The 16460-nt window shown below is 41.3% G+C and overlaps 1 protein-coding gene across 1 annotated transcript in view; it reads right to left on the bottom strand.

The window, feature by feature from the left end:
* Window positions 1-3829, bottom strand: part of TASOR2 (transcription activation suppressor family member 2) — a gene marked incomplete at its 3' end in the record, with an annotated part of 74458 nt that extends 70629 nt beyond the window's left edge. The window contains 1 exon segment of the mRNA XM_079700802.1: window positions 3613-3829.
* Between the last annotated feature and the right edge of the window lie 12631 nt (window positions 3830-16460).

Genomic DNA, 16460 nt, shown 5'->3' on the forward strand with positions numbered 1-16460 from the left:
ATCAAAAAATCTAGAAACAATAGATGCTGGAGAGGGTGTGGAAAAAAGGGAACACTCTTGCACTGCTGGTGGGAATGTGAATTGGTATAGCCACTATGGAGAACGGTATGGAGGTTCCTTAAAAAACTACAAATAGAACTACCATATGACCCAGCAATCCCACTACTGGGCATATACCCTGAGAAAACCATAATTCAAAAAGAGACATGTTCCAAAATGTTCATAGCAGCCTTATTTACAATAGCCCGGAGATGGAAACGACCTAAGTGTCCATCATCGGATGAATGGGTAAAGAAGATGTGGCACATATATACAATGGAATATTACTCAGCCATAAAAAGAAATGAAATTGAGCTATTTGTAATGAGGTGGATGGACCTAGAGTCTGTCATACAGAGTGAAGTAAGTCAGAAAGAGAAAGACAAATACTGTATGCTGACACATATATATGGAATTTAAGAAAAAAAATGTCATGAAGAACATAGGGGTAAGACAGGAATAAAGACACAGACCTACTAGAGAATGGACTTGAGGATATGGGGAGGGGGAAGGGTAAGCTGTGACAAAGTGAAAGAGCGGCATGGACATATATACACTACCAAACGTAAGGCAGATAGCTAGTGGGAAGCAGCCACATAGCACAGGGAGATCAGCTCGGTGCTTTGTGACCGCCTGGAGGGGTGGGATAGGGAGGGTGGGAGGGAGACGCAAAAGCGAGGGGATATGGGAACATATGTATATGTATAACTGATTAAATTTGTTATAAAGCAAAAAATAAAAAATAAAAAAATAAATAAATAAATAAATAAATAAATATATTTGCAAAAACGTAAAACAATGCCACTCTTGCCACTAACTTATTTTGGGTTTTGGAACATAGTTATTTTTCATTAAAAATGTTGTTTAAGATGTAGTGGGTTTACTATTATTATTAGTAGTATTTTTTAGAGGTATACACCTCTATAAGCAATACACCATATGCTTAATGGTATATGTAAATATACCAATATCTATGTTTAAAATTGGTTGGTTTTAATATCTAATATGATATAATCCACATAAGCAAAGGATCTTTGTGATCCTCAATACTTCCTAGAACTGTGAAGGAGTCCTGAAGTTTCTGAATTGAGCTATAGGTACATGCTTCAACAGGGATGGATCTCAGAAACAACGTTTAACGAAAGTAATTCACAGAGTACACAATATGATTCTAGTTAAAGTTCAAAAACAGGTGAAAGTAAACAATATGTTGGTTAAGCATACATATATAGTCGATAAAACTGTAAAGAAAAGCAAAGGAATAATTAACACAAAATTCAGGATGACCATGGTGATGGGGGCAGAGAATCCTTTGTTTCTAGAGCAAGGCACACACCAAAGGCTTCTAAGGTACTTGTGATGGTCTATTAAGCAGAGTACACAGATACAGTTTTTTGTTTTTGTTTTTTAAAACAGTACATACAAATGGTATATTTCACAACAAAAATTTTAACAGAAGAAACAAGGAGACATACCTATCCTCTTAGAAGGAAAAACTCAAAAGAATGTCTCTTCTCCAATTAATTTATAAATTCAATGCAATCACAAACAATATCTATCCCAATAAGATTTTCTATAGAACGTGAAAAGATGATTTTACATTTCATCTGGAAGAAAAATGCAAAAGAAGAGCCCAAAGCTTTTTTCAAAAGAAAGTACCAAACTATATTATAAAGCTACAATAATTAAAACAGTGTGGTAGTAGATAAATGGGTCAAAGAAAAGAAGAAAATTCAGAACTCAATTAAAAAAAAAAATCAGCAAAGTATATGACCTGGCCAAAAATGCTTAATTTTCCTACTACCCAAGGAAGATAAACATTTAAATGAGATGTTATTTCAACTATTAGAAAATTAGTAAAATATTACCATCCGGTGCTGGCTAGTGGGGAGATAAAACACATCTTTTAAGAAAGTGAATATAAAAGGATACAATCATTTGAGGGTAATTTAATAGCATTATTATCCATCATTCTCAGAAGCAATCAAGTCTACGATTCATAGAAATACTATGATGAGCACATGAAGCACTGCTTATAATGGCAAAAAAATCACTGCAGCATTTTAGTTATAAGGGAAAACTTGAAAATAACTTAAACGTCCATCAGTAGAGGAATGAAAGACTCATTTGACAAATTGATGCCATATCTATTTAATTACACTAAATAGATATATCACACTGCATTTATTTAACAAACACTACGTCTCAGTTAAGTTTTTAGACACTTTGCAGATTTTAATTCATTTAAGCAACTATGTCTGGATTACAGGAGATGCTCCTGATACAGCTCTTTTTAAAAAAGAACTGGTTACACTTGGACAAATGTCCTTAAAAAACAAAATTTCAAACACTGTTCTCTGTCTTCCTTAAAATAGTTGTGAACACTGTGTCACTTTTAATTTTTCTCCAGTCTGAGTTATTTACTGATGTACTGAGTATACTGTATAGAGCTATCCGGTTCTAGAAGGCAGTTTTTCAACAGAAAAGTATTTTTACACTATTAAGGAATAGCAGCTCTGTTATAAACCTCCTGAGTAGGCTTACTACCAATGTCAGAGCCTATAATATTAAATATAGCCAAACCCCTTTCCCCTTCTAATGCTTTTTCAGGGGAACACCGTGGGCCCTTGGATCACCAACGTTACTGCAATAACACCGTATGCTTGCACAGCACTTAACGTCTGGAATATATTTTCAAAAACCTTACTGTTCTAATTTTACCTCACAGGAAGAATAAAGGGTAAAAGAGGTGTATTTAAATATATGGATTTCAAATAGACAAGTGATTAAGAGAAACTCGAGGATTTTCAAAGGATCTTGCCCCCAATTTTGAGGTTAATGTGCCACGTTCTCCCACAAATGCTGCTTGGTGCCACCTTCAGACAAACTGCTGGTTGCATGGACCAACCTACGATGACGCGCTACTTCAGTTTTCAGCTAAATGACCCTCCCTGGGTCATCACCTCTTCCTTCTATGCCTACTTTAAAAAAGAAAAGGACACACACGGCCAATGAAGTCTATGCAGAAGGAAAGCGGAGGTAAGGACTTCACCAAGAATCCTTAGAAAAGTACTTCACTGCCAGTCCCAACCCAAGGAGCAAAGCTTCAGCTGGCTACTTCTTACAACGTCCACGAGGATGCAGCGGTCCTCTCACAGGCAACTCAAAGGAAGTGCTGAACCGCCCTACACTTTCCGCCTCCGAAAGGGGAAACAGGAATTCTGATGCCTTACACACCTGGAAGACGCTGACTGCCTAGAAACGGTGAAGATCGGTGTGTTAGCAGCTGAGAGCAGCCACAGGTGGAGTCAGAGCCGAAGCAGCAAAGCAAAAGCGATTCTGAAAACCTCCGCCGCCCGCCCCTCCCACCCAGAGCAGCGCTAACAGGCAAGAACGCGTCAGTCAACTCAGCATCCATGAGAAGCACGCAAAGTCGACTGGAACTGAATTTTTCATTAAAAAAAGACAACAACGAACCCCGCACAGCCCGAGCGGCCACGCCGGGCACTCGGCCCCGGAGAACGGGCTCCTCTCGCGTCCCCCCGGGTGGACGTCCACGAGGGGCAGTCTCACCTGTCGTGTGCGCCGCCGCCGCCCCCGCGGACCGAAGATCAGCGTTCAGTTTCCTCCCCATGCTAAGATGCTGTCCGCGCCTCCACACGCGCTTCCTCCCCTCAGGCCCTCGAGGCCGAGCGTGACAGATCCCGTCGGACCCTGCCAACCAGCCGCGCCCGGGCCAACTCCCCGGGCCGGGGAGCTGTCGGGCCGCCCCTTGCAGGGACTCCCCTCCTCCCGGTTCCACAGGGCCCGCGTTCGCACAGGCTCGTCAGCGGCGCGCGGGACCCTCCACGTCGCAAACAGCCCTTCCTCTCCGCCCTTGTGCCAAGAACGCCGCCCGGGCGTCGCGGGGCGGCTCCGAGGCGCCGGCGGCAGTGACGCGGGCCCGGCGTCCAGGATCGGAGCCTGCAGGCCTCGCCGCGCTCGTCAGCCAAACGCCGTCCCTGCCCCAGAGGGTCATAGGAAGGCACGGACGCTGAGACGCCCCGCCACCTGAGGTAACAAGTCGACTTTCTCAGTGACTGCCGCTGGAACCCGGAAGTAAAACCCCACGCCCACAGGAAGCGGAGATGGGGGGGAGAGAAAGTGAAAACTGAACTGTGGCGTCCCTAGGAGGCAGGAGCCAATCGCTGGGGAGAAGCCGACGCGCAGGCGCGAGCTGCGGCCGTCGTCCACGCGGCGCTCGCCTCTCTCCTTTACGCAGGCGCAAGGCCGCGGCGCGGCCCGGGATTGGACGAAGGATTCTGGCGGGAGCGGTTGCCCGGCGGGCGGAGCGGGGCGTCTCGCGGGGCTTACGCGTTACCGGAAGCGGAAGGCGCGCAAGGGGAACCGCGGAGGCGCGGCCATGACGGCATTGAATGTGTTGGGGGGGTGGGTCTCTTTCGCTTCACCGTTGGGAGTATTTACCTCCTTGAGTCTCCTGCTACAGCTGCCGCAGCGACGCTTGTCTTGTCTTGCCCAAAAGCGACGTTTATGAAATCACGCCTTTGTAGTAATTTAATAAAAGTTGATCTGTGTCACATTTGTTTATGTGGTGGTTCCCTAGGAGAACAAAAGAAGTTTCTATTCCATGCAGAGTTAAGGGAATAGCATTACTATAGCAATGCTGTTACCACAAATAGCATTACTTCTACCAATCAGAGATACTAGGTGATGCACTTAACCGTGAGCCAGACACTGGGCCACACTATGGGAATAGAATAATTTACTCATTCAGTAGCATCTTTTATTGTTTACTGTGGCCAGGTGCTGAATTAGGCACTAAGATTACAGTCATGAATAAGCCAGATAAGGACCCTGCACAGAGTGGAGCTTATTCTAGAGGTGGATGACAAACAGTAACAAGTAACACCACCACCATCACCAGAACAGAACTTAATAATACTGCAGTGAAAACAAGCCAGAAATGCTGAGGATAGGGTTGGAAGCTGGAGGCCGGAGCAGAAGAGGCAGAGCTACAACATCTCACTGAATAAGGGACATTTGAGGTCAAACCTCAGTGATAAAAACAGACCAAATTAGTTCTTGGAAGATGAGGAGGAAGAACTTGCCAAGCAGAAGACAAAGAAAGTACAAAAGCCCTAGAGGGCTTCCCTGGTGGCGCAGTGGTTGAGAGTCTGCCTGCCGATGCAGGGGACACGGGTTCGTGCCCCGGTCCGGGAAGATCCCACATGCCGCGGAGCGGCTGGGCCCGTGAGCCATGGCCGCTGAGCCTGCGCGTCTGGAGCCTGTGCTCCGCAACGGGAGAGGCCACAACAGTGAGAGGCCCACGTACAGCAAAAAAAAAAAAAAAAGTCCTAGACATGAAATTGTGTTCAAGAACTGAGGAAGGTTGGCTGTAGAAGCAGAGACTGAAGTACAGCCGATGTTTTCAAAGTACATAAAACCAGTATGTACAACTCCCTGGTTTATCACAAAGCAAATGTTCATGAAACCACCGCCCTGGTCAAGAAGTAGAACATTGCCAAAAGCCCAGAAATTCCTTCTTGCACCACCTATGGATCAATACCCACTCCCCTTACGAAACCAGTATGTACAACTCCCTGGTTTATCACAAAGCAAATGTTCATGAAGCCACCGCCCTGGTCAAGAAGTAGAACATTGCCAAAAGCCCAGAAGTTCCTTCTTGCACCACCTATGGATCAATACCCACTCCCCTTACCTACCATCAAACCTAACAACGAATCTAACTTCCATGGTAATCTCTTCCTTTCCTTTCCTAGTAGGTTTGCTGCCTAAATATGCATCCCTAAACTTTATCATTTAATTTTGCTTGTGGTTTGAACTTTATATAAACTGAATGGGTTTGTGCCTGGTTTCTTTGGAGTAACACTGTTTGTGAGACTCATGTTTTTGTGTACACAATTCTTTCATTTTCATTGCTATATATATAGGGGTGGGTGTAGCACATTTTCTTTATCCATTTTACTGTTGATAGACATTTGCATTATTTCCAGTTCTTGGCTATGATGAATAATACTGCTTGAACTTTCTTTTTCTTCTTTTTTTTTTTTTTTTGCGGTACGCGGGCCTCTCACTGTTGTGGCCTCTCCCGTTGCGGAGCACAGGCTCTGGACGCGCAGGCTCCGCAGCCATGGCTCACGGGCCTAGCCGCTCCACGGCATGTGGGATCTTCCCGGACCAGGGCACGAACCCGCGTCCCCTGCATCGGCAGGCGGACTCTCAACCACTGCGCCACCAGGGAAGCCCTGAACTTTCTTATTCACGTCTCTGTACACTTGGGCATCATTTATGTTGGGTGTATTACATGCTGGACGTGCTGGACATGATGATTTGGATTTTTGCTTCAGCAAATATTTATTCCCTTCCCTCTTCTACTGTTGGTCAGGTTTGCTTTTCTACCCCATTGATATTGTCCTTGGTCATATGAATGCTTTTGGCTGATAGAATATTAGCAGACATGATATATGCAGGAGTCCTGTGTGCTTTCGTAGTTTGATTTGGCTCCTGAGTGCAGGTGATGCACACGAGGAGACCATAGTCTCATGTAGCTGTTGCCCCTTCAGTCTGGGCCCTCAGAATAAGCACATATGGAGCACATGTGAATCCAACCTGCGGGCCAAACCAATCTTAGATTAGCATAAACTTAGACATCCCAAAGATTGGTGAGTATGAGAATTAATGCTGTTGTCCTAAGTCACTGAGCTTGGGGTGGTCTATTATACAGCATTATTGTGGCAATAAAGAAGGCATATGTTCAGCTTTAATAGATAAAGTCAATCTTCTTGCAAATTGGTTTTACAAAGTTATATTTCCACAAAAAATGTATGAGAATTCTAGTTTCTCTACATCTTGGTCAATATTTTTTAACTTTAGTTACTCTGAAGGGTGTCATATGGTTTGAATTTGCATTGCCTCCAACTTTGTTCTTTTTCCAATATTTGAATAGTTTTGGCTATTCTAAGTCATTTGAATTTCTGTATAAATTTTAGAATCAGCTTATTTTCTACCTCAAAACACACATATCACACAAAAACAAACAAATCAAACAAGCAAACAAACAACTCACAGCTGCTAGGATATTGACTGGGATTGTGTTTAATACATAGATCAATTTGGAGAGAATTAACGTCTCAATATTCTACCTTTGAATTCATGAACACGATATCTCTATTGATTTAGGTCTCTCATATTTTCTCTAAGCAACATCTATATTTTTCAGTGTTCAGGTCTTTTGCACATTTTGTTATATTTCTCTCTTCATATTTTTATGGTATTTTGAAATTTTAATTTATAATGGCTTGTTGCTAGTATATAGAAATACAAATGATTTTCCCATAGCAACCTTATATCCTGCAACTTGCTAAACTCACTAATTAGATCTAATAGCTATTTGTGTGTGTATGTGTGTGTATGTATTCCTTAAGATTTTCTAAGACAAACATGTTGACTGCAAATAAAAATACTTTTCTCTGTTTCCAATCTGTATTTTTTTCCTATTGCATTGTTTAAGTCCTCAAATGCAATATTGAATATAAGAGGTGAGACCAAACATCTTATTATTGATCTATGGGGAAAGCATTCAATATTTCACCATTAAGTATAACGTTACCTTTGGTGTTTTCTGTCCTTTTTTAGGTTGAGGATTTGCCCTTTTATTCCTAGTTTTTGAGAGCTTTTATCATAAATGAATTTTGAATTTTGAATTTTGTCTGCATCTACTGAGAGGATTATATAGCTTTTTCTTAATCTACTAGTATGATGAATTACATTATTTTCAAATGTTCATCCAACCTTGAATTCCTGGGATGAACCAAATTTACGTAGGATGCATTATCCTTTCTCTATATTACTGGACATGAATTGCTATATTTTGTTAAGGATTTTGGCATGTATGTTCATGAGAGATATTGGTCCACAGTTTACTTTTCTTGTAATATCTTAGTTTTGGTATCAGGGTAACTCTAGCTTCACAGAATGAGTTGGTAAGTACTCCCTCATCTTTTAATTTCCAAAATACTCTGATTAAAATTGGTATTATTTCTTCCAAAAATGTTTAATAGAAGTAATCAGTGAAGTCATTAGGGACCTGTATTTTCTTTACAGGGAGTTTTTTTAAGTACAAATTTTATTTCATTAATAGATATAGAGTTATTAAGAATATCTATTTTAGAGGAATAGAGCTCTACCAATACCACTGTCACAGTAGGGTGACTGTGGGCTTTCTCCCAAAGCCCCAAGGAGAAACAGCAGAAGCTCAACACTGTGTGTTTGAGGAAATAGATACCACCAAAATAATCCAGTGAGTCACTGAGCAAATAAATAAGCAAATAACAGTAACAAGGCCCCAAGGGGTTAGGGGAGACCAGCACACAGAGTTGTGGCAAATTATTACATAAATGTTCAGCTTCCAACCAAAACTTATGAGTCATGAAAAGAAAACAGGAAAGTATGACCATGCACTGAAAAAAGCAAGCAACAGAAACTCTTGTGAGAGTGACTAATATTGTATTTAAGAGAGAAAGACTTCGAAGTAGCCATTATAAACATGTTCAACAGACTAAAGGAAAGTGTGATAAAAGAAGTAAGGAAAGATACATTGACAATATCACATCAAATGAAGAATATCAATAAAGCAAAATTATAAAACCAATTCTAAAAAAAAAAAAAAAGAAATTTCAAAAAAGACCCAAATGGAAAGTGTGGAGTTGAAAAGTAAAATAATTGAAATAAAAACACCTAGAGGGACTCAACAGTGATTAGAACTGGAAGAAGAAAGAATTAGCAAGCTTGAATATAGATCAATAGAGATTCTTGATCAAGCTGAATAACAGCATAAACAATAAAGAAAAAGGAACAAGAGGCTTCAAGATGGCAGAAGAGTAAGACGTGGAGATCACCTTCCTCCCCACAAATACATCAGAAATACATCTACATGTGGAACAACTCCCACAGAACACCTACTGAACGCTGGCAGAAGACCTCAGACCTCCCAAAAGGCAAGAAACTCCCCACGTACCTGGGTAGGGCAAAAAAAAAAAAAAAAAAAAAAAAAGAGACAAAAGAATAGGGAAGAGACCTGCATCAGTGGGAGGGAGCTGTGAAGGAGGAAAGGTTTCCACACACGAGGAAGCCCCTTCTTGTGCGGAGACTGCGTGTGGCGTAGGGGGGAAGCTTCGGAGCCGCGAAGGAGAGCGCAGCAAAAGGGGTGCGGAGGACAAAGCAGAGAGATTCCCGCACAGAGGACCGGTGCCGACCGGCACTCACCAGCCCGAGAGGCTTGTCTGCTCACCCGCCGGGGCGGGCGGTGGCTGGGAGCTGAGGCTCGGGCTTCGGAGGTCGGATCCCAGGGAAAGGACTGGGTTTGGCTGCGTGAACACAGCCTGAAGGGACTAGTGAGCCACAGCTAGCCAGGAGGGAGTCCAGGAAAAAGTCTGAAGCTGCCGAAGAGGCAAGAGACTTTTTCTTGCCTCTTTGTTTCGCGGTGCGCGAGGAGAGGGGGTTCAGAGCTCCGCTTAAAGGAGCTCCAGAGACGGGCGTGAGCCGCGGCTATCAATGCAGACCCCAGAGACGGGCATGAGACGTTAAGGCTGCTGCTGCAGCCACCAAGAAGACTGTGTGCAAGCATAGGTCACTCTCCACACCTCCCCTCCCGGGAACCTGTGCGTCCCGCCACCGCCAGGGTCCCGTGATCCAGGGACAACTTTCCCGGGAGAATGCACAGCGCACCTGAGGCTGGTGCAGCGTCACGCCAGCCGCTGCCGCCGCAGGCTTGCCCTGCATCTGTACCCCTCCTCCCCCCGGCCTGAGTGAGCCAGAGCCCCCGAATCAGCTACTCCTTTAACCCCGTCATGTCTGAGCGAAGAACAGACGCCCTCAGGCGACCTACATGCACAGGCGCGGCCAAATCCAAAGCTGAACCCCAGAAGCTGTGCAAACAAAGAAGAGAAAGGGAAATCTCTCCCAGCGGCCTCAGGAGAAGTGGATTAAATCTCCAAAATCAACTTGATGTACCCTGCTCTGTGGCATACCTGAATAGACAACAAATCATCATAATTTGAGGAGGTGGATGTTGGGAGCAACGATATATATATTTTTTTCCCTTTTTCTTTTTTTGTGAGTGTGTATGTGTACACTTCTGTGTGTGATTTTGTCTGTATAGCTTTGCTTTTACCATTTGTCCTAGGGTTCTGTCTGCACGTTTTTTTTTTCTTTTTTTTAGTATAGTTTTTAGCACCTGTTATCATTGGTGGATTTGTTATTTGGTTTGGTTGCTCTCTTCTTTCTTTTTTTTTTTTACTTTTAAAATTTTTTCTTAATAATTATTTTCTATTTTAAATAACTATTTTATTTAATTGTATTTCTTTCTTTCTTTCTTCCTTCCTTTCTTTCTTTCTATCTTTTTTTTTTTTTTTTTTGCGTTATGCGGGCCTCTCACTGTTGTGGCCTCTCCCGTTGCGGAGCACAGGCTCCGGACGCGCAGGTTCAGCGGCCATGGCTCACGCGCCCAGGCGCTCCGCGGCACGTGGGATCCCCCCGGACCGGGGCACGAACCCGCGTCCCCTGAAGCGGCAGGCGGATTCCCAACCACTGCGCCACCAGGGAAGCCCTCTATCTTTTTTTATTTCTTTCTTTCTGTCTTTCTTTCTACCTTTTATTCTGAGCCATGTCGATGACAGGCTCTTGGTGCTCTGGCCAGGCATCAGGGCAGTGCCTCTGAGGTGGGAGAGCCAAGTTCAGGACACTGGCCCACCAGAGACGTCCTAGCTCCACGTAATATCAAATGGCAAAAATCTCCCAGAGATCTCCATCTCAATGCCACGACCCAGCTCCAGCCAATGACCAGCAAGTTACAGTGCTGGACACCCTGTGTCACACAACTAGCAGGACAGGAACACAACCCCATCCATTAGCAGAGAGGCTGCCTACAAGCATAATAAGGTCACAGACACCCCAAAACACACCACCAGACGTGGACCTGCCCACCTGAAAGACAAGATCCAGCCTCATCCACCAGAACACAGGCACTAGTCCCCTCCATCAGGAAGCCTACACAACCCACTGAACCAACCTTAGTCACTGGAGGCAGACACCAAAAACAACAGGAATTACGAACCTGCAGTCTGCGAAAAGGAGACCCCACACACAGTAAATTAAGCAAAATGAGAAGACAGAGAAACACACAGCAGATGAAGGAGCAAGGTAAAAACCCACCAGACGTAACAAATGAAGAGGAAATAGGCAGTCGACCTGAAAAAGAATTCAGAATAATGATGGTAAAGATGATCCAAGATTCTATTTCCAAGATCCAAAATCTTGGAAATAGAATAGACAAAATGCAAGAAACAGTTAACAAGGATCTAGAAGAACTGAAGAGCAAGCAAACAATGATGAACAACACAATAAATGAAATTAAAAATACTCTAGAAGGGATCAATAGCAGAATAACTGAGGCAGAAGAAAGGATAAGTGACCTGGAAGATAAAATAGTGGAAGTAACTACTGCAGAGCAGAATAAAGAAAAAAGAATAAAAAGAATTGAGGACAGTCTCAGAGACTTCTGAGACAACATTAAACACAGCAACATTCAAATTATAGGGGTCCCAGAAGAAAAAGAGAAAAAGAAAGGGACTGAGAAAATATTTGAAGAGATTATAGTTGAAAACTTCCCTAATATGGGAAAGGAAATAGTCAATCAAGTCCAGGAAGCACAGAGACTCCCATACAGGATAAATCCAAAGAGAAACACGCCAAGACACATATTATCAAACTATCAAAAATTAAATACAAAGAAAAAATATTAAAAGCAGCAAAGGAAAACAACAAATAACATACAAGGGAATCCCCATAAGGTTAACAGCTGATCTTTCAGCAGAAACTCTGCAAGCCAGAAAGGAGCGGCAGGACATATGTAAAGTGATGAAAGGGAAAAAACCTACAACCAAGATTACTCTGCCCAGCAAGGGTCTCATTCAGATTTGACGGAGAAATTAAAACCTTGGCAGACAAGCAAAAGCTAAGAGAATTCAGCACCACCAAACCAGCTTTACAACAAATACTAAAGGAACTTCTCTAGGCAGGAAACACAAGAGAAGGAAAAGACCTACAACAACAAACCCAAAACAATTTAAAAAATGGTAATAGGAACATACATATCAATAATTACCTTAAATGTAAATGGATTAAATGATCCAACCAAAAGACATAGAGTGGCTGAAGGGATACAAAAACAAGACCTGTATATATGCTGTCTACAAAAGACCCACTTCAGACCTAGGGACAAATACAGACTGAAAGTGAGGGGATGGAAAAAGATATTCCATGCAAATGGAAATCAAAAGAAAGCTGTAGTAGCAATTCTCATATCAGACAAAATAGACTTTAAAACAAAGACTATTACAAGAGACAAAGAAGGACACTATATAATGATCAAGGGATCAATCCAAGAAGAAATATAACAATTGTAAATACTTATGCACCCAACATAGGAGCACCTCAATACATAAGGCAAAAATTAACAGCCGTAAAAGGGGAAATCGACAGTAACACAATCATAGAAGGGGACTTTAACACCCCACCTTCACCAATGGGCAGATCATCCAAAATGAAAATAAATAAGGAAACACAAGCTTTAAATGATACATTAAACAAGATGGACTTAATTGATATTTATAGGACATTCCATCCAAAAACAACAGAATACACGTTCTTCTCAAGTGCTCATGGAACATTCTCCAGGATAGATCATATCTTGGGTCACAAATCGACCCTTGGTAAATTTAAGAAAACTGAAATCATATCCAGTATCTTTTCTGACCACAGTGCTATGAGACTAGATATCAATTACAGGAAAAAACCTGTAAAAAATACAAACACTTGGAGGCTAAACAATACACTACTTAATAACCAAGATATCACTGAAGAAATCAAAGAGGAAATCAAAAAATACCTAGAAACAAATGACAATGAAAACAGGACGACCCAAAACCTATGGGAAGCAGCAAAAGCAGTTCTAAGAGAGAATTTTATAGCAATACAATCCTACCTTAACAAACAAGAAAAATCTCAAATAAACAACCTAACCTTAAACTTAAAGCAATTAGAGAAAGAAGAAAAAAAAAAACCCCAAAGCTAGCAGAAGGAAAGAAGTCATAAAGATCAGATCAAAAATAAAGGAAAAAGAAATGAAGGAAACAATAGCAAAGGTCAATAAAACTAAAAGCTGGTTCTTTGAGAAGATAAACACAAGTGATAAACCATTAGCCAGACTCATCAAGAAAAAAAAGGGAGAAGACTCAAATCAATAGAATTAGAAATGAAAAAGGAGAAGTAACAACTGACACTGCAGAAATAGAAAGGATCATGAGAGATTACTACAAGCAACTATAAGCTAATAAAATGGACAACCTGGAAAAAATGGACAATTTCTTAGAAATGCACCACCTTCCGAGACTGAACCAGGAAGAAATAGAAAATATGAACAGACCAATCAGAAGCACTGAAATTGAAACTGTGATTAAAAATCTTCCAACAAACAAAAGTCCAAGACCAGATGGCTTCACAGGCAAATTCTATCAAACATTTAGAGAAGGGCTAACACCTATCCTTCTCCAACTCTTCCAAAATATAGCAGAGGGAGGAACACTCCCAAACTTATTCTATGAGGCCACCATCATCCTGATATCAAAATCAGGCAAAGAAATCACAAAGAAAGAAAACTACAGGCCAATATCACTGATGAACATAGATGCAAAAATCCTCAACAAAATACTAGCAAACAGAATCCAACAGCACATTAAAATGATCATACACCGTGATCAAGTGGGGTTTATCCCAGGAATGCAAGGATTCTTCAATATACGCAAATCAATCAACGTGATACACCATATTAATAAATTGAAAGAGAAAAACCATATGATCATATCAATACATGCAGAGAAAGCTTTCGACAAAATTGAACACCCATTTATGATAAAAACCCTTCAGAAAGTAGGCACAGAGGGAACTTACCTCAACATAATAAAGGTCGTCTATGACAAACCCACAGCCAGCATCATTCGCAATGGTGAAAAACTGAAACCATTTCCACTAAGATCAGGAGCAATACAAGGTTGCCCACTCTGACCACTATTATTCAACATAGTATTGGAACTTTTAGCCACAGCAATCAGAGAAGAAAAAGAAATAAAAGGAATCCAAATTGGAAAAGAAGTAAAGCTGTCACTGTTTGCAGATGACATGAAACTATACATAGAGAATACTAAAAATGCTACCAGAAAACTACTAGAGCTAATCAATGAATCTGGTAAAGTAGCAGGATACAAAATTTATGCACAGAAGTCTCTTGCATTCCTATACACTAATGATAAAAAATCTGAAAGAGAAATTAAGGAAACACTCCCATTTACCATTGCAACAAAAAGAATAAAATACCTAGGAATAAACCTACCTAAGGACACAAAAGACCTGTATGCAGAAAATTATAAGACACTGATGAAAGAAATCAAAGATGATACAAATAGATGGAGAGATATACCATGTTCTTGGGTTGGAAGAATCAACACTGTGAAAAAGACTCTACTACACAAAGCAATCTACAGATTCAATGAAATCCCTATAAAACTACCAGTGGCATTTTTCACAGAATTAGAACAAAAAATTTCACAATTTGAATGGAAACACAAAAGACCCCGAATAGTCAAAGCAATCTTGAGAACGAAAAACGGAGCTGGAGGAATCAGGCTCCGTGGCTTCATACTATGCTACAAAGCTACAGTAATCAAGACAGTATGGTACTGGCACAAAAACAGAAATATAGATCAGTGGAACAGGACAGAATGACCAGAGATAAACCCACACACATATGGTCACCTTATCTTTGATAAAGGAGGCAAGAATATACAATGGAGAAAAGACAGCCTCTTCAATAAGTGGTGCTGGGAAAACTGGACAGCTACATGTAAAAGAAGGAAATTAGAACACTCCCTAACACCATACACAAAAATAAACTCAAAATGGATTGAAGACCTAAATGTAAGGCCAGATACTATAAAACTCTTAGAGGAAAACATAGGCAGAACAGTCTCTGACATACATCACAGCAAGATCCTTTTTGACCCACCTCCTAGAGAAATGGAAATAAAAGCAAAAATAAACAAATGGGGCCTAATGAAACTTAAAAGCTTTTGCACAGCAAAGGAAAACAGAAACAAGATGAAAAGACAACCCTCAGAATGGGAGAAAATATTTGCAAATGAAGCAACTGACAAAGGATTAATCTCCAAAATTTACAAGCAGCTCATGCAGCTCAGTATGAAAAAAACCAACAACCCAATCCAAAAATGGGCAGAAGACCTAAACAGACATTTCTCCAAAGAAGATATACAGATTGTTAAGAAACACATGAAAGAATGTTCAACATCATTAATCATTAGAGAAATGCAAATCAAAACTACATTGAGATATCATCTCACACCAGTCAGAATGGCCATCATCAAAAAAATCTACAAACAATAAATGCTGGAGAGGGTGTGGAGAAAAGGGAAGCCTCTTGCACTGTTGGTGGGAATGTAAATTGATACAGCCACCATGGAGAACAGTATGGAGGTTCCTTAAAAAACTAAATATAGAACTATCATATGGCCCAGCAATCTGACTACTGGGCATATACCCTGAGAAAACCATAATTCAAGGAGAGTCATGTACCACAATGTTCATTGCAGCTCTGTTTATAATAGACAGGACATGGAAGCAACCTAAGTGTCCATCAACAGATGAATGGATAAATAAGATATGGTACATACATACGATGGAATATTACTCAGCCATAAAAAGAAACGAAGTTGAGTTATTTGTAGTGAAGTGGATGGACCTAGAGTCTGTCATACAGAGTGAAGTAAGTCATAAAGAGAAAAACAAATACCGTATGCTAACACATATATATGGAATCTAAAAAAAATGGTCATGAAGAACCTACGGGCAAGATGGGAATAAAGATGCAGACCTACTAGAGCATGGACTTGAGGATATGGGGAGGGGGAAGCATAAGCTGGGACAAAGTGAGAGAGTGGCATGGACATATAGACACTACCAAATGTAAAATAGATAGGTAGTGGGATGCAGCCACATAGCACAGGGAGATCAGCTCGGTGCTTTGTGACCACCTAGATGTGTGGGATAGGGAGTGTGGAAGGGAGGGAGATGCAAGAGGGAAGGGATATGGGAACATATGTATATGTATAGCTGATTCACTTTGTTATAAAGCAGAAACTAACACACCATTGTAAAGCAATTATACTCCAATAAAGATGTTAAAAAAAAACAAACAGAAAAATGAACAGAACCTCAGAGAAATGTTGTATCATATTGAGTACATCAACCTATGTCTAATGGGAGTAGCAGGA

Source organism: Hyperoodon ampullatus, assembly GCF_949752795.1.
Source record: "Hyperoodon ampullatus genome assembly, chromosome: 3".
NCBI lineage: Eukaryota > Metazoa > Chordata > Mammalia > Artiodactyla > Ziphiidae > Hyperoodon > Hyperoodon ampullatus.